This window comes from Rhipicephalus sanguineus, chromosome 7 (genome assembly GCF_013339695.2).
Source record: "Rhipicephalus sanguineus isolate Rsan-2018 chromosome 7, BIME_Rsan_1.4, whole genome shotgun sequence".
NCBI classification, from domain to species: domain Eukaryota; kingdom Metazoa; phylum Arthropoda; class Arachnida; order Ixodida; family Ixodidae; genus Rhipicephalus; species Rhipicephalus sanguineus.
The window spans coordinates 107,446,320-107,464,202 of record NC_051182.1 but is presented as its reverse complement, the minus strand read 5'-3'; the positions used below and the strand labels follow the sequence as shown (position 1 = coordinate 107,464,202).

At 46.9% G+C, this 17,883-nt stretch overlaps 2 long non-coding RNA genes across 2 annotated transcripts; both read right to left on the bottom strand.

Annotated features, from left to right (window-relative positions):
• Positions 1-290: 290 nt before the first annotated feature.
• LOC119399723 (uncharacterized) lies at positions 291-2,173 on the bottom strand. The gene is made up of 3 exons (XR_005184937.2): positions 1,904-2,173; positions 1,754-1,835; positions 291-1,075 (listed from the first exon to the last, which is right to left on the bottom strand). It is a non-coding gene; the product is annotated as an uncharacterized LOC119399723 (long non-coding RNA).
• An 881-nt stretch (positions 2,174-3,054) lies between these two features.
• Positions 3,055-16,116, bottom strand: LOC125759341 (uncharacterized). The gene is made up of 4 exons (XR_007416910.1): positions 16,043-16,116; positions 15,881-15,980; positions 14,517-14,595; positions 3,055-3,377 (listed from the first exon to the last, which is right to left on the bottom strand). It is a non-coding gene; the product is annotated as an uncharacterized LOC125759341 (long non-coding RNA).
• Between the last annotated feature and the right edge of the window lie 1,767 nt (positions 16,117-17,883).

Genomic DNA, 17,883 nt, shown 5'->3' with positions numbered 1-17,883 from the left:
CTCCTCCAAGGTCAGGATCATTGAAGACCAGGCTCGAAGACAAACCGGAGGGCAAGTGTGACCGTAGAAGTCGAACACACAAACCGTAGAATGACGGCGACTGCAATACACTCGCAGGAACTGTTAACAAGCGTAGACCTGAGAGTTATAGAATACGGAAAACTCGCCTGTACATTCATCGTGGCTACTACTCACTTGGCTGCTGATACAAGTCTATGGTATTGAGTTAACGCGACAACAATTAAGCAGCTGGGAAAACTAAGCTGTCTTGCACCCGCGGAGACCCAGGTTTCGTACCAGAATTAACCGGCACGAAACGGCGGCCAGGAGTGCAACGGAATCCGAAGTGGGCCCTCCTCCCGATGAAAACGCAAGGGGACTTCCAAAAGCTACAACCTGCCTAGTGTTAGCTAAAACCTGCCTAGTGTCCGCTAAACGTCCCCCTTTGCCACACGACTCGTGTGGTGACAGTGGCCGCAGCAGGACTTAGTGGGTGGACGTATGCGTAGACAGGCACTGGCAGAGTACTACCCACCGAATGACAAGCACCGGCAAGGTAATACCCACCTATGTTGGTCTTTACAGTCCAGCGCCAGCCTCCCCAGGACGCCCTGTACACGACCTACCTAGGGTAAAACTATAGTGTTTGTGAGTGTTGTGTTGCTTGCCCTTCGCTGCGGCCACGACCTGCAATTAAAGACGCATACGACTTCAGGTTTACAAAGCCCGAAGCAATATGCGCCGCCACACCAGCTGGTCCCCTTTCGGTTTCATCGTGGAGAAGAGCTATCGCGGCAACAACTGTGCCGAAGTTTAGCTACATGGTTCCCTGCACGATTAACCTCAAGATTCAATGGCGCAAGCAAACTGGCAAGTGGCAATGGTCGTTGAAAGCATGCCACCTTCGCCAGACCTGTTACTCGCTCAGCACACCCTCACCAATTCGATGCCGCTGATGAAGCTGGTTACAGTGACGGCGTCGGTGTTCTGTTAATTGCCAGGGAAGCAGCGCGATCCTTGTCCATGATCTCCTGTTAGCAGCACGTGGCCCTGGTGACACCAACAGTTTGCAGAGCTGCAACGACACACGCATCATTGGTTACATTAATCAAATTCTGCAGTCTTACATGCAATAACAACGATACGATTACAAGGCACACCGTATATGGCAGAGAACTGTTGATTACTTTCAACCATCCAGAGCCCTGCTAACATTCACCAAAATCTATTTACAGTATTCATGGACTTACAGTATTCATGGAAAAAGAAAATGTTATGGTTAAGCAATGCTAGTACTTTCAATGCTAGTACACTTGCATGGAAGCCAATCTTCGCTTTAGAGCCAGATTTGCTCTAGTGTCCCCATTTGCTCAGCTTTAGCAGAGAGATTGCTCATAGCAGTAGTGATAGTAGTAGTAGTAAACAACTTCATTGAGGTCCTGAGAAGCTAGGCATGGGGGGAGGGGGGCTACTAGGTAGGTTCCTACCCGGCCATTGGTTAGCCTCATGTCTGAAGAGAGAGGGAGTCGTCACACTGAAAAAAAAAACAAGTGTCATGCTTCAATCTGCGATTAGTGTACACTGGTGTTGCTGCGTTTTACCTACACCAAAATGCAGCATCCGTAGCTGGGAATTGAGCTCGTGTCCTCAAGCTTAGAAGCACGACGCCTCAGCTGCTAAGCCACCATGGTTGGCACCAGTCGTGAACTACATTACGTGCATGCATTGCCCGAAGTATACGACTTGTACTTACGAGAGGTACCGCACAGCGGATGGCACGCTCCAGCCGGGGAAGAACGCCGAATCAACTTTTGCCAGAAGCGAAAGTTGACAAGCTGAAACGACACGGGAATAGCTCGTTACTCCCGACAGTTCGCGAGGCAAGAGGAATGCTTTAACTTACGCGAACCGGTGTAGGGCGGCGTCGGGCAAGACGTCATGCGCAATAGTGCAGGACGCCTGCACTATTACGCATGACCGTTGCGCAGGACGCGGTGTTCATTCGCCTCATTCGCTCAAGCGGATGAGATGAAGAACACCGAATCTTGCGACCTGAAACAGATGGGACACTCGTTAGAAGACCGAAGCGCACACAGAAGGCATGATAGAAATGATGCCTTGGCGTTAGAAGGACAGAATGTGAAAGACGACAGGAACATGTGCATGTTCTGCAGTCTTTCACGCCCCGTCTTTCCAGCACTAAGGAGTCAGTTATAGCAAACCGCCAACTAGGCCAAAAACCCGTACTCCTTAAAGGATGACAGGCACTCACCATGAGCACTGCTCCAGAGACCTTTGATCAGGTGAGAGACTGACCAAGGTCGCAGCCATGTGCGTCTGGGCGAGAAGAATGAGGGCCAAAGTTAACATCGCAATGACACAAACTGGAAAGACGCGGACTGCAATAATACCGACTGACTGTCAATAATAATAATAATAATAATAATAATAATAATAATAATAATAATAATAATAATAATAATAATAATAATAATAATAATAATAATAATATTAATGACAGACAGTCGGTTTATTATTATTATCTATGTCCCATCAATACAAGGGTTGATGGAAGGCGCGAGACTAAAAAGCGAGGACCGCTTGATGAATGTCTCGCTCCTTGTACAGGTTGGCAGCAGCAGGGAATACGACATTTGGAATCGTAGTGCAAGAAGAAAAAAAGGACGCCGTAACTAGATTTAATTGGATAATTCTTGGGTTTTACGTACCAAAACGATATCAGTATGAGACTAGTGGATGGTACCGGAAATTTCCACCACCTGAGGTTCTTTAACGTTTGCCTAAAGATTTAACTGGATTACTACATATTACGATCTAATGATGACTAGAATTAGCACAAGCAAATTAATGCTGCCAAGAAGAAACGGGACAGACGAGGACGAGTGCAAGGGTCGACAAGATAGCGAAAGAAAAAAAAGAAACCAACCTGGGTCGATGACGTGCCGATTGAAGTCAACGCTGGTTCTGAAATGTAAAGGCTGACGCGATAACTCCGGGTGCCGTATTGCATCTGCGAACACCACATTCCACTCCAGAGACTGGCACAAAATGGTGGCCGGGAGTGCAACGACATTCCGGATGAGTCTTACCCCCACGACGGAAACCCCTAACAGCTACCTACCTGCCTAGTGTTCGCTAAACCTGAAGCTATTACACGCACTTCCGTCGTGGGAGAAGACAGCGACCCTCGCCAGCCTCGTTAGCAGGCTCACCTGCCATTTTGTTTGATGCCGACGTTGAAGCTCGCAGTAACGACGACCCCTGTGGCGGTCCCCGATCTGTTGCCGGCGCTGAAACTCCTTGACGATGGCCTCGTCTGCAGTTGCTATACCCGGTGGCACGAAGAGTTTGTAGAGCTGCAACATTAGAGGCACCGATCATCGACGTGAAACGAGTTCCAGCGTTTTAGGAACGAAAACCATGATATGTTTACAGGACACTCTGTAGTGGGAGACTAACTTGCTGCCTTCGAACTTTTTTTTTTTTTGGGGGGGGGGGGGGACGGTCAAAAAGTATTTAGCTACTGAGTGCGTCGACACACGCAGCAGCTAAACACTGACCGGTTAATGGAGAAAAAGTTGGCGTGCAAGCACAGACCGGAGAACACAAATGCAGTTCGTGATGGTTTGTTCTCTTCTGCGTTCTCGTGTCTGCAGGCTCACCATTGTTCAGGATGAATTCTTACCAAGTGGCCTAACTTTCCATTGTACTAGTCAGTTACGAGTCACGAAAAGCACTGACGTCTTAATCAACGTTGTAAAAATATTGACAGTGAAAGTCACTACCAGATAAAGACAGTCATTACTACCAATTCGAAGTCTTACTCAGTAAAACTCATGGAAAGTAATAACTTGATATTTGTGACAAGAGTTTACTATAATTTAGTTTGCAACAGGTTCACTAATGTTAACCATACTACTTTGATGGTACGGTTACTAATATTAGTGAACCAATTACCCTAAGAATAGGTGAATGCACATTTGGTTTGTATGCACTGTCCCCACTGCCATATCAAGTCTGTTCTACAGGGTTTTTTTATACAATACAGATTTTTCTTTAAAATCCTATGACAGTAAGTCTCCTGCCGCTTTCGCACACGAACTCCGCGTCGAGGCGGAAATACTTTGCCGCAGTTCAAACGACACTGTTGCGACTAATTAACAAAAACTCAATAACCTTTAAATTATTGCATTGAGGGCACGTGTTTATACTACAAAGTTGTAGCGCGTATCAATTTATGGCATACTCATTTTTTTAGAAATCACAAAAGCTGCGCGTAGTTCTAGGTATTCATCATCGAACTGCAAGGGCGAAATCGAAAGTGATCGCGCTCGGCGCACACTAAGCGCGACCGTTTTGCTACGTCAGACCGGAACTGCCCGTCACATGGGAGTCACGAATTTTGAATGACTGCGCTCCGCGGCCGTATGTTTCCGTGAAAACCTGCAAGTCATCTCTCTTGTGCCCGCGCAACGCCCTACTCTTGCGCGTAGTGTTTGGTGCTTATCCGTTTCTTTCGAACTGTGCACAGGAAAACCGCGATTTCAACCTTTTCTTTGGGAAGCATAAAACTCAAGGGCGGCCACTGCGGCGCGTTTTCTTGCAGACAGGCAAAATAGTTTTTCGCGCCTTTTTATAGTTTAAGAAAAACAGATAGGCACCACCCATCGCACGCAAGCATAAAGCTCTTTACAAGTGTATTTCAGAATGCTTGCAGATTTTTCTGACCAGATTTTGCTTTGGCGCGCCTTGGTTCAGGTTTCACCACTTCCTTGTCACGTGTCATTCCGGTGTTGTGACGCGCCTCGTGATTTCTTTTGTCATTTCTGAAAACTATGCCATAAATTGGCACGCACTACAACTTTGTAATATAGACACCTGCCCTCAAGTCAATAATTTAAAAAAAGTAATTAACGAGCTTTTGTTAATTAGTCGCCTCAACGTCACTTTAGCTGCGGGAAAGTATTGCCGCCTGGACAGATTTCATGTGCGAAAACGACAGGAGCCTGACTGTCATAGATCTTTTATTTTAAAAGATCTATTGTCTAAAAAAAGACACCCTGTATTACAAGAGCATAGCACCAAATTTAAGTGATACAGTAATTGATAAAATTCACGTTAATTAAATGTTAACTAAAAATCTGACGAATGATAATCTAAATGTTCGCTGCAATATTTCCTACCTCGTTAGGATGGGTGCTGATGAGTGAACAGCAATTAACCAAATAAATGTTTGCAATTAATTGCTTTAGTCAGCATGTTGTAGTTATAACATGGCCCCGATATAGAAAAAGAACGAAAACAAGCCTAGAAAAGCTACCAACTGAACATTAGCGGTAGTAGTAGTATCTGGGATTTAACGTCCCAAAACCACGATATGATTATGAGAGACACCGTAGTGGAGGGTTCCGGAAATTTTGACCACCTGGGGTTCTTTAACGTGCACCTAAATCTAAGTACACGAGCCTCAAACATTTCCGCCTCCTTCGAAAATGCAGCCGCCGCGGCCGGGATTCGATCCCGCGACCTTCGGGTCCGCAGACGAGCGCCATAACCACTAGACCACCGTGGCGCACATTTGCGGGTAGTTTGTTAATCCATGCTAGCTATCATGCAAATGATACATTTTTAAATTGTTTGAACCGCTAACGTGTCAATTACAAAGTTGTAGACCACCTCGGAATAACTTCAGAATCAAGCACTCATTTCAAGCTGAAGTTAGACTAGTTTTTTTTTCAGAAGAATTCCTTGTAGTATGCGAAATCTTGAATACATGCATGCTTGCGCACCGCTACTCAAGCACTTCCATGCGAAAACCGACAGATACACTGCTGAATTTATCGCCACACCGTATAAGGCTTCACGGACGGACGGACGAAAAAAAAACTATTAAAAAAAAACACCTGCAAGGTTGCCGGCCCGGGCTCAGGCCACCCGGGCATTATGTGCGGTGAGGCATAGCCTTTCCACCGCTGCCCGGGCCCGCTGGATTGCCCACAGTTGTTCTTGTAGTTCTGAGCTAGTCAGAGCGCTTAGCCATCGCTCCTCGAGTTAGCCATCGCTCCTCGAGAAGGTCCGGTCCTATGTTGTCGTCTTTGTATATTGTGCTGATCCGTGTGCATTTCCATAAGATATGTGCCATATCTGCGTGTTCGTGCTTGCAGAGCATACAGCTCGCTTCTGGGTATTGTCTGGAATTTACTCTGTTTAGGTGTACTGGATTTGGGAAAGTTCTGGTTTGCAATCTTCTCCAATCTGTTTCTTGAGATCTGCCTAGTTGTTTGTGTGGTGGTGGGTATTCTTCTCGTTGCTGCTTATAGTGTGCCAGTATGTCGTGGTACGTGATGAGTCTGTCTGTCGTCTTGAATCGCTACTTCGTCATTGTCGCCTCCTCCGTCTTCCCCATCGCCTCCACCGCAGTCATACCTCCTTCCAGGGTGGATGGGAGGTGTGCGGCCGTCACTGACCGAGCCGCGGTGGGTTAGGTCTCGCGCGGTTCGGTGGGCCTTCTCGTTGAGGTTGGGAGGGATACTCGGATCTTCTGTATTGACTTCCCCCATGTGTGCCGGGATCCATTTGAGGTATTTGGGTGTAATTTGGCCGTTCCGGACGTCTTCTGCTCTGCGGTTCAGGATTTTGGCTGCTTCGCTGGAGACCCATCCCTTTGTGAAATTTCTAATGGCCGTCTTGGAGTCACTGATTATTGTTCTGTCTTGTTTTCGACCATTGATTACGGCCAATGCAATTGCCGTTTCTTCCGCTGCCTCTGATGATCTGGTCCTTACGGAGCCCGCTGTCACAGTCTTACGACTGCCATTGCGAAGAGAGCTACTGACAACATCACTATTGATGTCCAGGTTGCGGGGATAACGGGTGGCGTCTACAAAAAGCACCCCCTCCCGCGCGCCGTGGTTTTTGAGGATCGTTTTCGTGCGGCATTTTCTTCTCTCGACGTTGTGTACGGGGTGCATATTCTTCGGGATGTTTTCCGCGATTACTGCTGATCGGACGTCCGGGTGAATTTGCATCTTCGGGCCCCTCATTCCGTGGTAGTTTATGGAGATCTTTTCCATAATTTCTCTGCCAGCCTTGGTTCCGGACAATCTTTCGAGTTGCGCTATCCTCTGTGCTTCAGCGATCTCGCCCAGCGTGTTATGTACTCCGAGTTGTAGCATTCTTTCGTTTCTTGTGTATTGCGGTAGACCCAGTGCTGCTCTGTACGCTTTTCTAATGAGCGCGTCGATCTTGGCCTTCTCGGCCTTGTTCCAGTGGACGAACGCCGCTACGTACGCGACGTGGCTCATCGCAAAGGCCTGGACGAGCCGTGCAACGTTTCTTTCTTTAATGCCCCTTCTTTTGTTGGAGACTCTGTATTAGCCTAACGGCCGCCATGACTTTTTTTTCCAGGAGCGTTACGATTTCGGCGTTTGCTCCCCTTGCTTCGACCCATAGACCCAAGACTCTGATCTTCTGAACCATGGGTATCTCCGTGCCATTCCTAGTGGTTAATCTGATTCCCCGTTTGTGTAGTTCTGCCACGTCTCTGGATGGTGTGCCCAGTCTTTTGGGGCGGTATAGTAGCAGTTCCGACTTCCCCGGCGAGCATTCCAGTCCTGTGCCGTCCAGATGATACTCGACTGCCTCCACCGCCTCATGAAGTCTGTTCTCCATCTCGCCCTCGCTTGCGTCTTTCGTGGTCCAAATCGTAATGTCGTCTGCATAAACTGTATGATTAATACATTCAATTCGCTCTAATTTTTCTCATAATCCGATCATGATGAGGTTGAAGAGCATCGGTGACACGACGGACCCTTGCGGTGTCCCCGCACTGCCCATATCCACCTGGATGCTCTCCTCCTCGTCCAGTCTGATCCTGGCTTTTCTTCCGGTAAGAAAATTTCTAATGTAATTGTACGTTCGTTCGCCCAGGCCGAATTGCGCAATTATATCGAGGATGGCCGCGTGCTCGACCATATCAAAAGCCTTCTTTAGATCTAGTTCGAGTATCGCCCTCAGGCCTCGTCCAGTGGTGTCTATGACTTGCTCCTTGAGTTGTATCATGGCATCCTGTGTAGAGAGCCCTCTTCTGAAGCCGATCGTGTTGCTGCGGTATATGTTGTTAGACTCCAGGTAGCCGTTAACTCTATCCAGGCAAGCATGTTCCATCACTTTACCGACGCAGGAAGTGAGGGCACGCTACAATGGTTGCAGAATAGAAACTGCTGCTCACGAATTGATAAGCGTGGTGTAGTAACTTGCGAGTAGGGAGGGAGGTTGCGACTTTTAAGCAGGAATTCTATTGCGAGGCATCCAACTTAATTTCTGCAAATCTCATTTTGTCAACAAAAACCTCCAGGCCTGCGCGGAAAGCGCAGCACAGTCACCGCGAAAACTGGAAGAGCGGCATTTCTAGTGTCCGTTGTAAACTTTTGGGGCTACTAATACAAGTACACTTGCTAGGTACCCACTACCCAATAAGCACCCACTAAGTTTGGAAGCACCCACTGTGCAATTATTCGTCATTCTGCGGAGAGGCGAGGTACCAGCTACACATCTGTAAGGCATTATGTGGACTTTGTTGATGCGACGGCTGGTGAATTATGGCTGAGCCCATTGTAATGGGTTGGAAGCTTTAAACGACCTATTAGTTACGCAATTTTCATCGTGTGACGCCCGGTCGTTATTTCACTCCCACCATTCCATATAAGATACGTTAACGTGAGAAAGAGAGAGAGGGAAAGAACTTTATTGAGACTGAGTAAATGGATCATGGGGGCCTTATTGGCTACCTTGGCAACCAATACATGTGCACTTGCGAGGAACCCACCACGCAATAAATCAATTTTTGTGAAGTAGTGAAGCAGCCACTGTGCAATTTTTCGTCATTGTGCGGAGAACCGTAGTGCCCGCTAAACACCTGTAAGGCATTATGTGCACTTTGTTGATGCTGTGCCTGATGATGAAGAATATTGGCAGAATCCTTTGTAATGGGTTGGAAGCATTCAACAACCCACTCGTTGCGCAATTCGCATTGTGTGACGCCTGGTTACAGAATTCTCGTCGTGTGACACCTGGTTGTTATTTTACTCTTCTACCCCGCTATATTAAATATGTTAATGTGGTTCCTTTCTTATATGAAGCCTGTATAGGGCCTTTTTGCAATGGAGCTTCATGCACCGGTATGGCTCGGTGGTAGCACACTGGGCTGTCCCTCACGCAGAGTTCCCAGGTTCGAACAGCGTTTCATCCCAGATATTTCTTATTTCGTTTTTTTTTCTTATTTCGCGCGATAGCGGCTACGCACACCGGCGGCGGACAACTACGGCGCCAAAGACGGCTGTTGTGATCTCATAATAGCTTTCGCTGTAAAACCTGTGAAAAGTTGAAGCCATGCTAAGCGCCAGATGAGACTGATTCAGCAGACACAGACTCAACCTCTGCTCCAGCTAGGTCGTGAAGACCATCGAACCATCCGGCATGGTAAAACTGTACAATGTGGCGATGAACGAATGCAGCCGTGTATCCATCGAAGTTTGCTTTGACGCGCTTGAGTAGGGGCATGCGAGCGCGTGACTATTGAATATGTCGTGCACTTTTGTTGTGCTCGGTCAAAAACAATAGTGAAAACTTCTGCAGAAAATGAACGCTCGATTCCGAGGTTATTTGAGCCGGGCTACAACTTTGACATGTTAGCAATTCAAGCAAGAATGAAAATGACAAAACAAAACCATACTAAGTGATGAAAAAATACTGGCTCTAAGCACACAACTAACTGCTAATGCGCCGATGGTACGCCTTTTCTAGATTTAGTATTCTTTAAAAATTACTGTCAAAGCAAGGGGGGAGGAATCCCTGGTGTGGTAATGCCAAAGACGTACAAGTCTGTTCTGTACCAAAAGCACAAGATACAGAAAAGTGAATTGATATGGCATTGTCTTTTGATGCTAATCAATAAGCTGATTAGTTCACTTAGTTACCATGTTAAACTCGCAGCCTAATATGTGTTCGGGTAACAAGGCACAGTCGAGCCCAATACGAGTTGCAACTCGTAGCCCGTGGTAAAAGTGGGACCAATAAAACACGACAGCGCAAACAAAAATAAGCAAAGGAAACACTAGATAACTGGTATTTTGTAAACCAATGCAGCATCTGCCATTGTCACTGAAGCTTAGGGTACTTTGAAAGAAGGCCACCATGTTGCAACTCGTTGAGCGCGACTACATAGAGGCACGAACGAACGATAAACCAGAACATACACACAAAATTCCAAGACTTCCACGCTCCCGATGAGCCTTTCATTTTTAAAGTCTTAGCACAAGTTACGCGGGACAACCTATTCCGCAGCTACCCTGCTACTCCAGAAACGCAACAGAGTCACGATCGAGAAGGAGCTTCGACAACAAGATACAATCACTATTGCTGTTCACTGCATGGCTGGAAGTACGAGCGACTAGAGTGGAAAGAAATAGGGAGAAATAGTAACAGACTATTTGAGCAATTTACAGCTTGCAGACGACACCGCAGACTTCATGAATGACGGCAGCCAAGGGGAAATCACTGAAGACGAAGCGAAAAAGCGTCAAAGCAGGGTTGAAGCTCGACATGCAGAAAGCGAAGATAATGCTAGGTGGTATGGTGAGAGGAAAGTGCGTGTTAACTGTACTCATAGGCGTGCGCACGGAGGGGGCAAGGGGGGGGGGACGAAATGTACCCCATACATTGAGCGCCCTAGTCGCCTAAGAGAGGGGGGGGGGCGCAAAATCTGCCTCGTACATTGACTTAGTAGGGGGGCCGCAACGATAACCTTGCCCCCCCCCCCTTGATGGGGAAGCCTGCGCACGCCTATGACTGTACCCTAGAAGCAGTAGAAGAGTATGCAGAAGCTAAACGCTAACAGGGGAGCCTACTCATGCAAAAGATGTTCACAGAAGATTAAAAATGGGCTGTTGCGCGTACAGTAGGCATTCTCGACTCATCACCGGCATATTACCACTGCCACGAAAGCGGGAAGGGTTAAAAAGCATTGCACTTGGTCAGTACTAACGTATGGGCCAGAAAACGAGAGAAACTAAAATTCGTTAAAGGGACCACATAGAATACGATGAAGCAAAACGATAGTCGAAACTGAGGAAGACAGCAGTGCGAATCTAAACGAACAGGGGTAGTAGATATCGGGAGGAAACATTAAGAGAAAGAAACGGATCAGGGCAAGTCATGCCACGAGGACAAATGGCCGGTGGTCAATTAGAGTGTCTGGATGAATAACAAGAGACGAAGTGTGTCCTAGGGCAGCAATGGGTTAGGCGACGAAGTTAAATTTGCAAGCATAAAATAGAATCTGCTAGCTCAGGAAACGGTGCATTGAAAATCATTCAGAGAGGACTCTGCCCTGCAGTGGACATAATATAAGCGAACGATGAAGCGTTTAGGCTTCATCGTTCGCTTATATTTAGGCTTGTCATATTTCGCTTATAATTAGGCTTGTCACGGTACTTTCAGAAATGCTAAAACCCACCACTGCTGTTAGTCTAGGCCCAAAAAAATTTTCGACTAGTACAAGCTCCTGTCACGAAGTACAGCCGTCCACGTGGCATCTCGCAATATAGAAGTTGTTTGGCAGTTATCTGGAGTTAAAAATTACCAACGGTTAAGATACTCCCTAATGCACGTTCCTAGTCTCTCATCACCGACAGACTAGGAACGCCGACATTCGACGCGGCAACTTAGAGCTCTACTCTAAAACACTAAAGAAGCCTTTCTGGTTGGGAACTGCAGTATTTCTCGGTGTACTAGCTGCTGGCCAGGAAGAGACACTAACGCCAAACTCGAGCACGATTAAGCTGATGAAATGCATGGAGTGACCGAGACGGAAACAAGCAGTGTTATACTGATAGAACTACAGACTGTCTGCACGCTGTCTGTCGTTCTATCACTGTCACTTGTCCAGTACTGTTTGTTCCCGTTTTAATGATTAAAGAAACAGCCCAGTTAGGTGCCCTCATGCATTTGCGGACTACTTACTAAATGTTTTCACAGAGTTAGATTTTCTCACTGTGCTGCCTATACAGGGTGTTTTTTTTTAGACAATGCAGATATTTTATAAAAAACCTATGACAGTAAGGCTCCTGTCGTTTAAGCACACGAAGTCCACGTCGAGGCGGAAATGCTTTGCCACAGCTAAAATGACGCTGTTCCGACTAATTAACAAAAATACGTTGATTAACTTTTTAATTATTGACTTCAGGGCAGGTGTTTATATTATAAAGTTGTAGTGCGTGCCAACTTATTCGACCCACCTATTTTTTTAGGGGCGAAGCTCCTTAAGGCGGCACCCGTTCGTCCCTCGTAGTCGTCGTGATCGTAGTAGTGAGTAACAAGTCTTACGCTTTGACCTCCAAGGTGGTGCCGGTGGGAGATTTCTCCTGTGCGTTGTTGAACAATAAAAAATTGGCAGCGTGCGCGTTAACTAAAAGCCGAATTCTTCTGTCTCTCATTCCCCATTAGCAGCCATTGGCATGTTCCAGTAGGAAACGTTAGTAGAAGTAGAAGTGTAAGTGTTAGCTAAAAGCCGACTTCTTCTGTCTCTCATTGCCATTAGCAGCCATTGTTTACCTCCAAGGTAGTGCCTGGTGAGATTTCTCCTGTGCGTGATCAAACAATAAAAATTTTGTTCAAAACGCCGTTGATTGATGAAATAAGCCAACGAAAGACGCCAGATGTTTTGTAAAAGCAGAACGAAAGAACGCCAGATGTTTTTCTTAAAGTGTAGTAGTAGTAGTTGTATTTAGCCACCTCGCCCGATCGTCAACGGGCGAGGTGGACCGGCAACGGCGCGAGGACCCTGCCGTACGAGAGTTAAATCACACTAAAAGACATACTTTGCGGGCGATACACTCTAGTGAGCTTTCAACTTTTCGTCTTTATGTACATGATAAAGAAATTATTTCTACGAAAAACGCAAGGCACACCTTGAGCAATATGTTTGGTTTTGGGACGCTAAATGGAACCATGAGGCGATGCGAAGCCGGAGCACTTGCACGGTCGCGTTCTGTTGGCTTTCGTTGGGCATGCTACCGACCTCGCGTCGTGGAACGCGCGTCCTGTCTTCCCTCTAGCCTTGCCTTTAATTCGCACAGGGCGAGCGGGGAATGCGGTCGCTCTTGGCGCTCTTTCGCTAGGGAGCGGACTTCTTCCTTGCATTTCACCGATCACAAGTGATAATGAAGGGACCACGTAAACCAACAGTACAATAAAAGTTTGATGTTTAATATACACACGATGTTTCACACTCTTTATATTATGTACTGGGCGCATTTCACGGAAGAGTTTCACGGTTTACAGATGATTCCCTCCGTAGCTTCGCCCCACTCATCATCATTCACCCCGTGGATATGCTGTGATTTTTATAAATCCCAAAAGTTGCACGTAGTTCGAAATATTCGTCATCGAAGTTCATGCGCGAAATCAAAACTGATCGCGCAAGGCGCGCACGAAGCGCGACCGTTCTACGTCAGGCTGGACCTACCCGTCACATGGGACTGACGACGTTTGGATGACTGCGTGCCGTGGTCGTATGTTTTCGTGAAAGGTTGCAAGTCATCTCACTTCTGCACGTGCATCGTCTTACTTTTGCGCGTAGTACTTGGTGCTTATCTGTTTCTTTCCAACTGTGCGCAAGAAAACCGAAATATCGACCTTTTCTTTGTCTGGAAAGCATAAAGCTCTGGGGCGGCCACAGGCGCTTCTTACAGACAGGCTAAATAGCTTTTCGCGCCTTTTTGTGGTTTAACAAAGAAACATGGATAGCACGCATCGCACGCAAGCATAAGCTGTTTACTAGTGTATTCCAGAACGCTTGCCGATTTTTCTGACCCGATTCTGCTTTGGCGCGCCTTCATTCAAATTTCGTCACTTCATTCCAGCTTTCCGCCGGGCTTCGTGCGCGCCGGGCGCGGTCAGTTTCCATTTCGCCCTTGAAATTCGATGATCATTATCTCGAACTACGTGCAACTTTCGTGACTTCTAAAGAATAGGTATGCCATAAATTGGCGTGCACTACAACTTTGCAATATAAACACCTGCCCTCCAGTCAATAATTAAAAAGTTAACGAGTTTTGTTAATTAGTCGCGTCAACGTCATTTTAGCTGCGGGAAAGTATTTCCGCCTCGACATAGAGTTCATGTGCGAAAACGACAGGAGCCTGAGTATCATAATTTTTATTAAAAATCTATTTTCTAAAAAAGAAACCTATATCTTAATTTACTGGCGTTTCTCTCTCAACAAAATGTAGTCTCCAACCATTGCTAGAAATCAACCGTAGCGCCCTTAGCTTATATCATAGCAACACCATAGTCGCTAAGTCACTGTGGTAGGTATCAGGTACACAAGCACATGCCCATAGTAAGCTTGTCAGATAACAATGGCTGCGAATAAATCAGCTATAGAAACACGATTCTTGTGTAATCTACTCGTGGACGTATGAGAAAGTGCTTACTTGAGGCTGTGCCGGGGGGATATCCGCCAGGAAGATCTGCCGTTGTGAAACAGGGGGTGTGTGAAGACAGTCGGCGCTCCTGGGATGAAGGCAATGAACTTCTTATTCCCTCGAGGCACAAACGTACACAAGTGGATGCAACTTGTTCTTTGCCAGCTCATGGGACTAGTGGCCGAGAAAGAGCAAGATAGAGTAACGGAGAGCTGAGCTGCTTGGTATGTATTGATGTTAAAAGACTGGGCATGCAAATGCGGACACAGTCAGGACACCACAAACGCAGATTACGATACTCCCTAATGAAAAAAACGGAGTTTGTGGTGTCTTGACTTCTCTCTTGTGTGCTTGATTGCACGTCCAGTATTAAGATGAGCAAGATATGTCGTGCCTAGGGTGAATTGAACCTTCAGCCTAATCACAGTCGTTGCCGTTTCCTTATTTGTTGCCCATGACTGTAGCAAACTACTTCAGTGGAGGCACTACTTAGTTCGATGGCTCGGTGAGGCGAGCCACGTTCTAAGGCTAATGTGAAACGGTATGGTTTTTGTCCGCTCTAAATGAATACAACCCAATACAAATTGCAGATGCATTTTAAGTTTAATATTAGATTTATGTAAATAAGTAAACAACATCGACTGCTAAGTAGTTAGATATTTAATTATACACTAATTAGTATTAATGAACAAAACTCAAGACAGTCGTTCTGTTTCCTGGAATGTAATACCTAATGCCTTAGAATTTGTTCTGCAAATTTGACACATTTTACGACAGTCGGTTACAATTCACGCCTGAAGGGGATTAAAGGATGAAAACTTGTCAAAAATAAACTCAAAGTTTTTGTAAATCTTACGTAAGAGTCCTAATGGCTGCGTAATTTACTACGGTCACCAGTAGCGTTTGCTAACTTGCTTCCGCGGTGCGTCTGTGTTAGTAAACATGTAAGAGTTTACAAAGGTCAGTTATTTTTGAAGGGCGGTAAATGACTAGCACAAAGAAAAATTAAAACAGAGAAACGAACAAATTTACAAACTACCGCGCGCGCAACTCGCCCAAATTGCAAACCAGCCCGCGTGTGCAACGCCCCCAAATTCAAAGCACACGCGCGCCGCACATGCCGAAATGCTATCAACCAAATACATGCGCCTACCATGGCCGGCCACGGTAACCGCAGAAGACACGTGCTAGCTTATCAGCGCAGTAAGCAGCTAAGTCACTACGGTGGCTGTCACCCCTTAGGCGCCCCCTAAACCCTTCGTCATGCCCGTATTAACCCTTCAGAGAACGATGGCTGCGATTAACAAAGCTTGAAGCAAGGTGGCCCTTCGCGTTCAATGTGCTACTCATGGAAATACGAGAGAGATGCTTACTCGATCTAATGCCGGGAGCACGTCCGCCATGAAGAGTCCGTCGGCGATAGTGCGAAAGATAAGCCGGAGTGGCACGGGGCGTGTCAGTACGTCAGCGCTCCTGAAACGGAAGGAAAACTTGTTAGGCGATGAAAGCGCGCGTAAAAAAGAACGCAATCTCACGAATAACGCTTGAGCGCGAAGCCACGGCTGGTCCATGTGCAAGTTGCAGGTCTAGCAGCCAAGTCGAAGCTACGACAGAAAAAAAAAGAGGGCAAGGGTTAACGCGGCAAAATGAAACCCGCAAGCCGTGAAAAAGATGCCAGCTATAACGGGCACTACCAACTCTAACACGAGTGAACGTTAAAGAAAGAAGGGTTAACCCACCTGCGCTCCACCCGCAGCAGGTCCCCGACGCGACGCGTTGTGCAGACTTGAAGTTCACACGTTGCCGGCTTCTTGAAGTTCCGAGGACAAGCCGACGAGGCAAACACCGGGACGCCGCTTTGCGGCCCGCGAGAACCACATTACGCACCAGAGAAGTCTGGCACGAAATGAGGCCCGCGGGAGCGCCACGGACATTCCGGGTCGAGTCCTCCCGTGCACACAACCCCTGACGAAGCTACCTACCTACCTAACCGTAAGCTAAGCCTGAAAGCTGTACGCGCGCGCCTGTGTCACGGGGAGTTGGACTCGAAGTGGCAGCAGTTTTCAAGGAACCCGCTCGCTAAAGTTCCACGCAACCTTAAACTTTGGTTGAGCTAGGAAACTATAGCGAGTGACGTTCGGTGAACACGCCCCACACCTCGCCGGCCTGCCATATATTGGGGCTCACCAATTACGATGCCGAGGACGAAGCTCGCAGTGGTCCTCGATGAATTCCAGGCGACGCAGTTCCTGGTACACAGCTCCATAAGTCCAGGTAAAGTCCACACACACACACAAAGAAAAAAGTTAAAACGCGACTCATGCGTACTGCTATTACACGCCCCGTGCCTGAACGTCGTGCCAAGCCATCCCATGGCGCCTAAGAACTGCCGTCTACAAAATGCGCAGCGTTGCCGTCAGCAAACGAAAAATGGAGGTCGGCCGCTCACGTGTGAAACAGCTTTTTTTTGACGACGATGCTCCGATATTCGCGCATGCGTTGTTGCAGCCACAACTAGTGGCGTCATTACGTCACGGCATCGTTCGTCGCCGCCTTATCGGCGAGATCTGCGCGCGGCGCATTGTGCCGGAAAGAAATTGAAGAAAAGATGTACAAAAAAAATCGAAGGATGGCCCATGCGGCGCGTCACCGTCGGGCAGGGCGTCGGAACGAAATGTTTTTCGTTTCGGTTTTAGTTTCGCTCCATCGCAAAATTTCCGTTCCGTTTCTGCTCCAGAACGAAAAAAAAATGTTCCGTAACGGTTCGTAACGTTTTTTTATGCAAAAATTTGAAGTTAAGGTAATCATAAAGAACATTGGATTTGTGATGTAGTTACTTGCCCTCCTCTTAGGAAAGTGGGACAAGGGTAAAACACGTTCTTCAGAGGAGCGGAGTTACTGTACCACAAATTCCTACCACCTAGCACAAACCAGTATTAATTTCAAAGTCATAGTATTTATTTTCTCAAAAGACAAATACGAATTTTTTTAGTAGGCTCAATGCTTTGTGTCAAGGGAGTGAGCATGATCTCAGAAGCAGCGCGTAATTGAGTGTACTATCTCATGTGCGAGACCGCTGTTCTGATAAAAAGATCGCCAGGCCTGCGCGGAACACGCAGCGCAGTCACAGCGAAAGCTGGAAGAGCGGTCTTTGTAGAGCCCGTTGTAGAATCTCTTGGGGCAACTAATACAAGTACAAATGCAAGGTACCCACTACGTCATAAATCATCGCAATTTTTCTGAAGTAGCGAAGTTCCTACTATGCCATTTTTCGTCATTCCTCGGAGAATCGTGGTACCCGCTACACATGTGTAAGTCATTATGTGCAGTTTGTGCTGTGGCTGATGATGATGAAGAATTACGGCTGAGCACTTTG